The sequence below is a fragment of the Macrobrachium rosenbergii genome, chromosome 55, assembly GCF_040412425.1.
Source record: "Macrobrachium rosenbergii isolate ZJJX-2024 chromosome 55, ASM4041242v1, whole genome shotgun sequence".
NCBI classification, from domain to species: domain Eukaryota; kingdom Metazoa; phylum Arthropoda; class Malacostraca; order Decapoda; family Palaemonidae; genus Macrobrachium; species Macrobrachium rosenbergii.
The window spans coordinates 36,217,979-36,231,820 of record NC_089795.1 but is presented as its reverse complement, the minus strand read 5'-3'; the positions used below and the strand labels follow the sequence as shown (position 1 = coordinate 36,231,820).

The 13,842-nt window shown below is 36.5% G+C and overlaps 1 protein-coding gene and 4 non-coding genes across 7 annotated transcripts in view; 2 read left to right on the top strand and 3 right to left on the bottom strand.

The window, feature by feature from the left end:
- The window catches only part of sip3 (septin interacting protein 3), a 315,555-nt gene that overhangs the window by 78,280 nt on the left and 223,433 nt on the right, over positions 1 to 13,842 (bottom strand). The window lies entirely within an intron of this gene.
- TRNAV-CAC (transfer RNA valine (anticodon CAC)) lies at positions 4,699 to 4,771 on the bottom strand. Its single transcript has one exon. It is a non-coding gene; the product is annotated as a tRNA-Val (tRNA).
- On the top strand, positions 5,116 to 5,188 carry TRNAV-CAC (transfer RNA valine (anticodon CAC)). The gene has a single exon. It is a non-coding gene; the product is annotated as a tRNA-Val (tRNA).
- Positions 9,420 to 9,492, top strand: TRNAV-CAC (transfer RNA valine (anticodon CAC)). The gene has a single exon. It is a non-coding gene; the product is annotated as a tRNA-Val (tRNA).
- On the bottom strand, positions 11,019 to 11,091 carry TRNAV-CAC (transfer RNA valine (anticodon CAC)). The gene has a single exon. It is a non-coding gene; the product is annotated as a tRNA-Val (tRNA).

Here is a 13,842-nt window from a genome sequence, read left to right as displayed (position 1 = left end):
CAAGTATACTTAGTGACTGATTCTATGGGCTCACTATTATTGAACGAAATATCTAAGAAACGTTCTAGAGTAATATACCGTTGAAAGAATAATCACACGAAGGAGCAATAATGGACATTGATTATGGTACCCAAGATAGATACCGGAGAAACGTAGGCTCCTTTTGAATACACGACATTGACTATTCAGTTTTTTTTTTTTATTCAAGAGGATAGTGGGACAGGCAAACTAGTGTCCTTTTGTAACCCAGGTTCGAAGGAAACAAGAAAAAGAAAAAGAAAGGGAACAATAAATTATCAGTTTCTCAAAAATAATAATTAAGGCGATAAGATTCAAGGAAGTCATGAAGACAGTTCCAGAGTTTGTTAATCAAAGGAAAGAAACATTTATTCATCTTTGTCATCTGGGTATTGCTGAATTTCAATTTCACAAAGCACATGTAGAAAAAGATGTCCTGATGGGGGTTACAAGGTCGCTGTAAACGAGGAGGAATTCTCCTGCACAGAGAGAGAGAGAGAGAGAGAGAGAGAGAGAGAGAGAGAGAGAGAGAGAGAGAGGTCATCATGCAGTGGGGTGAAAAGTGGCCGAGAGATGAGGTGATAATCTACAAGCTGCCTTACATTCATTCCTATCGAAATGGAGACAAAATAGAAGCACGCCAAATATGAAATTACTGATCCACAATACGCCTTATTTTCAGACGGCAGATTAGCAATTTGGATCATTTAATATCTCCAAGATACAGCACTGATACAGAACCGCTACTAATTCCAGAAATTTACATACTAATTAACAAACAGGGCTAGCCAGATGGACTCAGCGAGGGGCGATAAACAAGAATGATGATGATGATGATGATGTTGCTAAAGGCAGTTGTACAGTAGCTGTTTTTCAACTTCACTTAACAAAACTTGCCAACAGCAAGTGGATTTTTATCGTAACAGGTATCTGTGCATATCTGAAACTGAGCATTCAGTTACTAAAATTGTATCTTAGGTGGCCTCCTTTCTCTCTTTTATAAGGTACAGTGTTGGTCACTGTTCTGATTTGTTCAAAAGGAGAAATCTTCCTACTGTAAAGAAGTTTTGAACACCCGCCAAGCCATCTTTTTCACAATGGCTCTGTGGCAATCGGCAGTTCTACTGCCAAGGTTTGGAATTCTCCTTCTGCTTCTGCTGCTCTTGACTCTCCTTGCCCTCCTGCCTTTCGCTCGCCCTTGTTTCTTCCCTTACCTCTGTCTTGTTTTTTTGAGCCTGGGATAGAAGAGGGCATTATTTTGCCCGTCACACTGGCCTCTACTCTTTAAAACAATAAAATTTTACATTGGATAATCGTTTCCTTAGAATGTGGCTGAAGCGCTGTAGATTTTAGCCTATTTTCTAAAGGCGCAGAATAGGCTGAGGGTACCCAGTGCTTCTAAGAGTGGCTTCAAACATTTTTTTTTTTTTACTACGCATATATCAAGATGTATCCAAATAAGTCTGTTAAGGAAAAAAGTTATAACAGTAAAACGCAATGAGCTGGGATTTCTGCCCATAGAACTCCCAACCAGGCTCAAAGGAGACGGAGCCACGTTATTCGCCAAAATGTCTTCAATTTAGAATTATTAATGGGGATATCTATGGTTTCCAACGATGTCGTCAGCCACCACTGCTACTAATTCTGTTGCCGTTGTTAAGGAGAAGAAATAGATATCACGAACTATGATATCTTTTCTATGGGCATAATAGAAAAGACATGCAACATATCAGTGCTAACAGCAGTTAACTGTAAATATTTTCGCGTTATAAAAAAATACACGCAGGCAATATGTGAGTGCTTGCTATATATTGTACTCATTAATAACCAGTTCTGTTACATGTACAGCACCAACGCCATGGTAGTTGATACCATTAATTACTATCCCAAACTTTCTCCAATTCTGTATTAATCTTTGCTACCAAAGAGAAGGATGCTAGAAATCACTGATTATGAAAAACAACATTTCATTTCCATCTAATGGTAATCATGGCTGAAACGCTTGTAAGAAGTGCCTTTGCCAGATATTAAAAAATTGATTTATAATTGTGGAGAGAGAGAGAGAGAGAGAGAGAGAGAGAGAGAGAGAGAGAGAGAGAGAGAGAGAGAGAGAGAGAGATACTGGTAATCATTAAGAAAGAATAAATATCAAAGTTTCAATTACATCAAATAATTCACTGGTAATCATGGCTGAAAAAACATAAAAAATACCTTTACCAGATACTACAAAATTAATTTATAATTGTGGAGAGAGAGAGAGAGAGAGAGAGAGAGAGAGAGAGAGAGAGAGAGAGAGAGAGAGAGAGAAAGAACGAGCGGTCCATCAACGCCCTAGACAGCGGAGGGCCGGCCCCACCCGGCAACGACCCACCGGTAGAGCCGTGAAACGTTCATGGACAGAGAGAGAGAGAGAGAGAGAGAGAGAGAGAGAGAGAGAGAGAGTGAGAGAGAGAGAGCTTCGTCGCCCCGCAGGGCGAAGAAAGAGAAAGAAGAAGGCCACAACAAGGGAAGAAAAGAAAAACAAAGAAGGTCAGGTGGCAAAAGGCCCCGTTGCTTTTGACAGGCCTTCACTCTCAGTCCCAACACTACCGTTCCCGGCAATAGCAACCCATAAGAAGCGTCGTTACGGAGGCTGCGGACGAGCGATTTCTTTTCGAATTCGCGCGGAGGCTCTCTATCGGACTCAAGGATTCACCATTATTGCTCTTTATTACTTTAAAGTTGGGAAGTTATTGTGGACTTCGTATTATCTAATAATTCTAAAAAAAGAAAATATATCTGGATTACTGGTGTCAAAAAAACATCCAGGAATATGAAAAATGTAACATCTCTTCAGCTTTTGTGTACGAAACCTTTCGGAAAAGCGTGTGGAATTTGGCAAACATTCAGTCTGATAACTGTATTTCAACCTAAGTGATAAATGAACTTTTATCAAAATTACAGGTCAGATGCACTGTACTACCTCACTCCTGTGATTTTGCCGTGAAATGATAACACCGGACTTGCCAATATTCGTAAAGGCATCGAGTGATTTAATTTAGATATCACTAAAGTTGAAAAAATTGAGAGACATTTTTGCATTGATATACTGCGGGTGATGGCCTGACCTCACTATCCATTCGGGAATAACTGAACTAAGCTTTCTCACTCCTACGGAACAATCTGGCATTCTTTGGAGGTCTGGTTTGAGTTATAATGATCGCCTCGTTTATGCTCGGAAGTCAAGAAGAGATAACTGTAAATCATTCTTAACACTCCTCCTTCGAAGGCCATGCACGTTACCGGGTCTTTTAGCGGAAAAAAATAGAAGTAACCAAACTTTATACGGAGATAAGTGTCCTCGACGACGAAAAAAGGTTGATACACAAATTCTGTTCTCCATAAGTCCAGAAAAGACAAGGCTATGAAATTGAGAAACAAAATTAATGTTCATTTGGTACTGAAACCTGTTTGTGACAGTGATACAGCTCAAGAACAGCTAAGCCTCCCACTCATCTGAGAATAACTATGACACGAAATTAGAAAATCAACTTGAAATTGCTGTGTGACGCGATTTAAATCTCTGTATGATATTGTGATCATGATCTACTTCCCGTTATTGCAAAGTCTTCCTTTGCCTCCTTAGCTAAAGTTACTCATGTCAGACGATAGGTCACAATTCTTATTACTATCAGGCAAACACTCCTACCAACCATATTTTGGTCGTAGCTTCCTCGTTACTATCATGTTATCTGTTTCGTTCTATTAGTAAACATGGTTTGTTTTGTTTTACCGTACTGTACCATTTTCCGCCGGCATCTTAATGCCCTTGTTAAATGAAATTAAAACTGTATACGCTAAAGATTGACTAGAAGTTTCAGTCTTAGTCCGGAAATCAAGAGAGGCTGACTGAATCCTGTATGAAACGTAAAGAAGGGAATAAACTATAAGTCACTGGTTCATTAACTTTGTTGAAAAGTCAGTTAAGTTACAGAAAAAGAGAAAACATTTTGAAACAGCCATCAGTGAATACATTTTAAATTGACCATCTATAAACGAAAACCTGAGCTTTCCTCATAATTTAAGTATTAATTCATTTACCTAATTCACTTTACTCATTCTGTTTACATACATGATGCATTTCTTTTATGACTGAGAATATCTTGACGTGGAAATGAAAAAAAAAAAAAAATTCTAGATTGCAACAGAACTAAACGGCAACGAGTTCTGGAGGAAAGTTTAGAATAAAATAGTTATCGCATGCGCGTTCTTACTCAATGTCCTCGGTTCGATGTCGGGCGATAACCGATTATCATCAAGGAAGACGATTAAGATTCTGCCTGGAGCTACTATTTTTTCACTTCGTGTGCACAGATGGGCATTTAGATAGATTTCAGCAAGGGTATTCATTATTACCAAATACGTATTACAGCTCTTTAAACTGAGTGGAGGCATCGGTTTTAAACCTAATGCTGAAGTCTATTTTTGCTCATAACTAAAGCTGGTGGCTCTATTGTGTTTGGTGGTCTGTCACTGTCAGCTAAGCATCCAGATCTTCCCATTGGATGTTATTGTCAACAACTTTGATGACGTGTGAACGTTAGTATTTAAATATGTTTTAATATAATTACCACGTTATTGACCTTGATAATTACTGTTTGTGTACTAGTTACATAAGTTTCAGGAACTTCACAAAACACCTGTTTCCGCCCGGGATCGAACCGGGGACCTTGCGCGTGTGAAGCGCACGTGATAACCACTACACTACGGAAACCTTCCATCTTTAGAATGTCCTATTGAAAGGATTCACTCAGCTTCTTTTCTAGGATGTTAAGAAAGAATACATGAAAAAGTTAACAAATCATTCTAAATATTTTACACTGTACGCTCCCCTAACGGTGAGAGAAATACAGAATTTTCACGACTGTGAGGCTGACATCTACCAATACTACGTAACAGATTTCACTAGCCTCTCTCTCCCTCTTCTAAAGCATCCTGCTGAATAATGTGAACTTAAAATGTCAATGTTTCTATGGAACTTTGTGATGTTCTTTCTTGGTGTAATGTAAAATGAGAGATATATATACCGAAAGTGCTGCGAATCTATAGCACAGGAACGTTTCCGTAGTGTAGTGGTTATCACGTGCGCTTCACACGCGCAAGGTCCCCGGTTCGATCCCGGGCGGAAACAGGTAATTTTAAACAAATTTAAAAATGAAATATGTACAAGTCCATAGGTATGTATACTGAGGATGCTTATGGTCAAATAAAGGCATTGTAAAAATCGAAAATAATGCCATACAATAGTAACAGCCATTCGTTAACTGGTGCCCCTTTTCAGTCTGCACATGTGTATTTAGGAGCATAACGTAATCAGTTGACCTGCCTACACTGATAATGAAATAGATGCAATTAGGAATCCGGGCAAGAAATTAAAATATGATTCTGTACTAGACAATTCTTTAAGAGGGCAATAAACATTTTATGATAACAACAAAAAACTTGTACTACCATATAATAATAATTTCAAAAATATTCCCCATCCCCTTAAGAATTTTGGAGTTATTGTAGCAATTCAGAAAAGTAAAACAATGGAACAAGAGCTTATAAAGAACTCACCCCACAATACTAAAGGATGAGTAATTCAAATCTTATGTAAATCTTGTGACAACTATGATATTGGTCAGATTGGAAAATCATTGGAAAAATTAAACGGAATGGCATAAAAAAATGTATATATACGATACGCACAGTTGAACAGTCAAAATTTCGTACATGCTAGTAAAAACAATCATACAACCAACTGAGCAGGAGCAATAAAGAGAGTTTATTCTAATATTGTGCTGGAAAGAAACACCATAGAGTCTAGTTTTGACAAAGACAGCTTTATTAAAAATGTGAAATCAGTCAAGCATGACTCGACCCATTAATTTCAAGAGAAATATGTAAAATGTACAGATTTTTCAGAGAGGTAGTCGGAATGAATAGGGATAAAGGTAAGAAACCACTTGCATAGATAAAGATTTATAAACAGAGTATTTGACACATTAGACGCCTAGAGTACAGCTCCGTCTACTCCTACTCCCGCCTGGTTTCCAAAATTCTGTACATGCATTTGTATTGTCCTTCTGGTATATATACATATATTGTAATTTCTGCAACCATGTCTTAGATGTAGAGATGAAACTGGTCAGGATTTACACTCACTGTTTCATTTTCCTTGTGATAAAGTCGCATATTTACTGTAAATCATATATCAGTGTATCTTTGTATCTATCTATCTATCTATCTATCTCTATCTATCTATCTATCTATATATATATATATATATATATATATATATATATATATGTATGTATGTATGTGTATCTATATGTATATATATTTATATATATATATATATATATATATATATATATATATATATATATATATATATATATATATATATATATATATATATATATATATATATATATAGTGTCATATCTCTTGTATATATATATATATATATATATATATATATATATATATATATAGTGTCATCTTGTATATGTGTATATATATATATATATATATATATATATATATATATATATATATTATTAAAATGATTTTTCGGGAATTCTCTATTACCCTCAGCAGGTTGAGAAATAACTGATAATGATGAACATTTACATAAATACATGTGAGCAAAGACATAATTTTACTTCATTATTTTTTCTGTACAAAGATACTACTGTATATATACAAGAGACATGACTATATAATATATATTTTATATATATATATATATATATATTATATATATATACATGTACATACACATTACACATACATACATACATATATATATATATATATATATATATATATATATATATATATATATATATATATATATATATATATATATAGATTGATACAAAAATACATAGAGAGCAACAGTTAATTAAGGTTATAAATATATGTCTGTTCTCAATATCACAAAATTTGTAAATTTTTAAATGGTATTGTTTGAGCATAAACGACTTGCGAATTTAAGAATGCACTGAAGTATATGTGATGTTTGTAACTGATAGTGCTGTTTAAATTGAATGTTTAAAAAAACTCATGTATAGTCATAACGGTTCAATACTGAAATTTTTAACCATTCCGCCAACGTCTCGTTATTTATATACTTTCAAGATGCATAAACAAGGGCATGGCCACGGGAAATCTTGTCTCCAGTGTTCAACAACATTTACATGGAGTATTTTGAAATAAACTATTTATCTGACATACTACCAAGAAGTGTACTACATGTACATTATATTGATGACATTTTCTCCTCATGGACAGGTGTGGGGGCCAAGGCTTCCTTGGGAAGCCATACCTTTCGGGTGTCTCTAGCCCCTCCCCAAGGGTTGCCATCCTAGACAGAGAAAGGGCGTCCTTGCCAGGAAGGTCCTCTTCAGAGTCTGCTTCCCATGAGGGAGGTAGGGCTCCTACCAGGCCAGGAAGCATCCTTGGAGGACCACCTCACCACAGGGTGGGGAACTAGGCTTCTAGGAGAGCCATCCCTTGATAAGTGTCTCCAGCACCTCCTCGAGGGTTGAAATTCTAGAGGAGACAGAGCACCCCTGCACTGAGGCCCTTTCCCTGGGATGCTGCCTAGCTTGGCAGGAGTCCTGCCTCCCTGCTAGAAAGCAGCCTCAGAAGACCTTCCTGTCAAGGTTGCTCTATCTTCCTCTAAGACGGCAAACCTAGGAGAGAGGATGAAGTTCTTGGGAAGCAACCTTTCCAGGAAGGTCCTGCTCAGAGGCTGTTTCCAGGAGAGAGGCAGGGCTCCTGCCAGGCCATGAAGCATCCCAAGGGTAGGGACTCACTGCAGGAGTGGGGTCCTAAGGAACCATCCTTACGACCATAACTGTTCTTTCCTTACATCTTAGAGGAAAAAAAAGTCTTCGGGCAAGACCACATCCAAGAGGGAAGGCTTCCGTGGTGTACAGGTTATCATGTGTATATGTTCAGGGTCCACGAAACGATCCGACGTGCAAACAGGTGTTTTCATTGGCGATAATGATATAAATTCCCCTGTGAAGCTACTGGCTCTTAACTGATTAGCGCATGCAATTGAACCAGACAGTTTTAAGTTTAAGGATTTATGATCATTACCAAGTATATATGTGTTACAGCTTTTTGATAATGTTATTTAAAGTATTGTTCTAGAATTTTCAGTGTTATCAACCAAAACATTGACTCATGTTGTTGTGGATATTTTAGACAGAGCCTAACTAACAAAAACATTGCAAAGATACTTATTTTAGTAATTAACGAAAACGTCTGCTGCAACTTGAGAATTTAATTCAAACGTTTCTGCCCAGGAATGAACCAACTGCTTTGCACGTGAATTTCACTCATTAACCACTAAACTACGGATATACCAAGGAGAGTTTGTTTTCCTGAGTGAAAAACTTTCTTTCTCTCCTTTTGCACTGCATCAAGGAAGAACATTGCATGAAATGCCACAGAAATATTGAAATTTAGAATTAATTTTAATAATTAGGATATTGTAGAAAAATAGCAACAATAAGAGGATACTGAAATTTGCCCAAGGGGAGTGCAATGTGTTTTGTGATAATATGGAAAATAAATATCTGTAATTGTTCTTTTTTTAGCACTATAAACAAGATAATACTTAGCCTGATGATTTACGGAGGGTATTATTATTATTATTATTCAGAACATGAACCCTACTCGTATGGAACAAGCCCACAGGGGCCATAGACTTGAAATTCAAGCTTCCAACGAATATAGTAACAGAAGAAAGAAGTAACAGAAGGTAACAGGAAATACAGAAAGAAGAGATCAATTAGTTGAACACAAAAAACAAATCATCACACGCACAACTTTAACGGTTCGATCCTGGCAGAACAAGTGTTTTCAGTGAAGACAATTCAGTAAACTGGACTGTGAAGCTACTTTTTCTAATTAAATGAGCACAGACATTTTACTCAGAATCTTTAATCAAAGCTGCATTCGATAACACTAGCTTACAAAGATACCAGCCAGAATTTGTCGTCTACATGAAAAACTTATTTTTTTGTTCCCTATCGTGCATTATTTGGAAGGGCATTTAACAAAATGCCACAGTAGCACTGAAATCTAAATTGCATTTTCATCAGCGGGATGATGTGTCTAAGACTCGCCTTAACCATTAAAATAACGGAGCAAAATAGGAGGAGAACGTGGTAATAAAATTTGTTCCATAATATAATGGTTATTATGAGGCCAATTTGGCAGTGATGAAATAATCACGCCTCTCAGGTGTGAAGAACGTGTTTTGTAATTTGAAACATAAATAATCTTAAATGTTCTCTCTTTGTACTTTAATTCATAGACAAGAAATGCTTCCAGACATGGTCAGAAAAACTTGATAGGTTTCCGTAGTGTAGTGGTTATCACGTGCGCTTCACACGCGCAAGGTCCCCGGTTCGATCCCGGGCGGAAACAGGTGTTTTCATTACCGATATGAGAGTACCATACACTCTAGACTGAAACTTAATTAATATGGCCATTTTAATGACAGCTCGCCCGATAAAAGCAGTACCAAATGTATGACATTATTAGGTACAATAAGTTTTTAAAACTTTTTTGGATATGTGAAGATAAAACACTCAATGAAATACTGCAGAACACTTAAAAAATAATAATAATCATTGGGATATTGCATTTAAGGACTCATCTTAACCACTGCAATACTGTTGAAAGTAGTAGAAAGCAAGGGTGGTGAAATATCTTTGCTGTTCTCTAAATGCCAGAATAATGTGTTTTATAAAAATTTTTATCATAATTATCCGTAAATACCTTATTTCCTTAACACTTTACATAGAGTAAAAAAATCACATGAAAAACATGTGTTGTCTGTAGGATAGTGGTTAACATGTGCGCTTCACACGCACAATGTCCCTAGTTCAATCCCAGGCTGAAACAGTGTTTTCATCACCTACAACTGAATAAACAGAGCTATGCAGCTACTGTTTCTCATTTAATACTTTCGTGCATGAGGTTTCTGTAGTGAAGTGGTTCTCACATGTGCAAGGTCTCAAGTTCAAACCTGGATATAAACAGGTGTTTTCTTACTGAACTTTGTGGCTATTGTCTCATTTAGCAATATATTATCAAGGTTTATGTAGCCTAGTGTTCTTCACACATGCAAGGCCCCTGGTTCAATCTCTGCAAAAACAATAATTTCGTTACTGATTATTGAATAAACTTTACTATGCAGCTACTGTTTCTCTTTTAATGCACGGTGCCCGATTCGATCCCGGGCTGGAGCAGGCGTTTTCACTGCTGATAACCGAGTAAACTGCACTACACAGGAACTTTTATGAGTTGACAGATATACCAACACACTGGAAATGTGAAATATTCTAAACATTTGCATTAGCTTATTGACTGAAATACAGTGACTGTACAGTGCAGTTTACTCAGTATCAGCAGTGAAAACACCTGCTTCAGCCTGGGATCGAGTCGTGCACTGTGCATAAGCTCATCCTGTCTTTCAATAATTTTAACCAAACTTTATCTACCGGTATTCTATTTACGGACCTTGTCACATCAACATAAACAATGTAATTCCATATATACTTTGGTCAAGCACAAAATAATTGTCATCATCCAAATACTATGAAAACAAAAAAAACTCTCCACACTTGATATGGAAGGTTTTCACTGTGTGGCATTTATGTGCTACCATGGTTTAATTTCCACAGGATACAGGTGTTTACACAGATAATAACCGAACAAACTAGACTGTGAGACTGCTGCTTCTCAATTAGTAAGAGCAAGCAGGTTAGCCAGGTAGATGTAAATGCAACCATCACTATGAGCTAATGATTACAGATGTTTTTCATAATGCTATGAATGAAATAAGATGTCTTACCTATTAATAGACACCACCATACCAACCAGCACACTTCAAAGGCACGTGTGTAAGCTATGGACGTAAAAGCCTGCTGAAACACGAATGTTACAGATGTTTCCGCCCGGGATCGAACCGGGGACCTTGCGCGTGTGAAGCGCACGTGATAACCACTACACTACGGAAACATGTTTAAACAAGATAGTAATTTTTTGTTGTGTTGCTTGTAATATTAGCTAAAGTCAAACCAAAATGACTACGAACATGGCTGTCATTATAGGTACATTGCCAAAGTTCTTCCTGCTTTATAAGCCAACAACAGTTAATCTGCATCTGTCAGTTCAGGGTTCTTTAATCTGGTCATGAAATCCTACATATCCCTCCCGAGAGCAGTCCAGAAGAAAGAGACCGTTCTGGGACAAGGCCGACTTAATTTACAATCTACCATCACTTGAGGAGCCATTAACCGTATATTTCATTGCACTGTATTAAATATTTTCATCAGTGAGTCTGGGCTAAATATTGGGGATTTTTATAATGCATTTAGAAATTAAATCATCCTTATCCCACCCTGTTATCAAGAGTTTAGTATATGATTTCAATTCTTCATTTACTGTATTTTTTTCACTACACATTATCCTTTACTCGTCATCAATTTTCAGTCCTTTCACTCATTTTACGTCTTCCGTGTTAGAAATGCAGAAGAATAGTGTCAAGCTGTTTATCCTTTCTGACCTGGTATATAGAAGGCAGTGACAACGTTTCTGCCACATCTACACGATATCCCTACTTAACTCAAGGTTTTATGAATTAAATCTGGAAAAAGTGGCAACGTCTAAAACGTACATGTTGTAGTCATTTTGGTTTGACTATAGTCTTGTTCCAGGAAAGCCTCTTGTTTCTCCTCTCAATAAGTTTTATTTTTAATTCCATAGTGACTTCTTGTTGCTACCTAACCATTATGATTAGAGTACTGTACGTGCAGTAATCTCTTGATACAGGATAAAACTCATTTACTGTCAAATAAATAATATAAGATTTTGCTTTTCAGCAGAATTTCAGATTGTTTATAGATTTAATGGAATTAAAAAAAATTTTAAGTAACATCACAATAGACTAATCATAATGGAATGGCTTTTTGACTTGTTCCATTAGAATGTGTGCACACTAATTATTGTAATAAAAATAATAATAACAAATACCAGTGACCATTACTGAAACTTGGCACCGAATATTTGAAGAGATAAAACCAGATAAAGAGGCGAAAAAAGAACAAACATAAACAAGACTAGGAGCGATTAGAAACAATAAAAAAGAACTGGGCGACGGTCGTGGAATGTTGTGTCGCAGGTCGTTAATTTTCTTCTCGTTTTATAAGTTTTTATGTTTAGCTACAAAAACCTGGTTTCCTACCTTTCTGTATCATCACTGATTTCGTTTCAGAGTTTTCTTCCCAATAGGTTACTTATCTATTTCGGAAGCTTCTTGGGGTGAAACTTGTATAAGGATTATTAAATAGATATTGTACACTGCGGTTCTTTTTGTATATTGCCTTCATATGTAAATATTTCTGAGCTGTGTCCAACTGCTTTCCTGGTGATACAGATTCATCTACACCGGAAAACTCCTTCTTTGGCGCTTCAAAAAGATTCTGTTCTGTTCGATTAATTAAATAACTGATAAATATTTAAAGTAGACAAGAAAAATACAATTTAGTACTGTACTGTACAAAAACTGCAACAGAATCTTTTTGAAGTGTCAAAGAAGGAGTTTTCCGGTGTAGATGAATCAGTATCAACAGGAAAGCAGTTGGACACAGCTCAGAAATATTTACATATGAAGGCAATATACCTTTAAACCAGTCTCGGGGATCCATTCCCATTATCAGGGGTACATAAAAACAGGGATATAAAATCAGGAAATTGTAAAGTGTAAATACTTGCCCAAGTGCCTAATACATACACAAAATATCTACTTACATGATTCTACTACAGTCAGCTCTTAACCAAACTGTAAGATGAACACTATGAAGAGAACATATGTCGGGAAATAATATAAAAATCAGAAAGTAAATATGACAAAGTATACAATACTATGTGGCTGGAAACTCAAAGAGAATGGCAGGGAGGAAAAAAGGGGAGAGAGAGAGAGGGGTGAGTAATGAGCAGCAATGTGTAACAGAGAGAGAGAGAGAGAGAGAGAGAGAGAGAGAGAGAGAGAGAGAGAGAGAGAGAGAGAGAGAGAGGTGAGTAATGAGCAGCAATGTGTAACAGAGTGACAGTATTGGATTGCCTAAGGAAGGCGACAGCTTCTTGATTTAAAGAGATGCTAAAAGTACAAGCGAAAGGCAATCGGTGGTTTGAGAAAGTATTCTGAAATTATTAAACAGAATATTGAGTTTACATACATCAAATTCAGTATTATTTTCAAAGCCTGTGCAGTTTCCAGCCACACCTCTCAACAGTAAGTCTGCCTATAACTTTTAGTACTGTACACGTTTTTTATATCTTCAATATATTATTTCCCGACATTGTGCTCTGTTCTCATCTTTCATTTTACAGTTAGCTTGAGATTTAAATGTATTGGAAAAATTTCATTGAAAAGACGGGCTTTATCTCTCTTTCTCTCTTCTTAAACTTTTCTTTTTCCGGAAATACTTCTTGTGTCTTGCCGCTAAACTTAGAACAAGATGCCAACAACTGATCGATTTATAACAATAAAGTAGCGCCACAAAGTGCTCTTATCTGGTGACATCAACCCCCAGTGGTTACTTGGGGTTGATGTGTGGATTTGAAGTTGATTGGTGAGGGTCTATGTTTTGTTGGATAATTAGTCAAGCTACAGATAGGTTATAACGGTGGGAAGCAAGCTACGGAAATGTAATTTTATGGCAATGATCAGAGAGGTAATATAACTGCAATTTTCAGCGAAGTATTGAA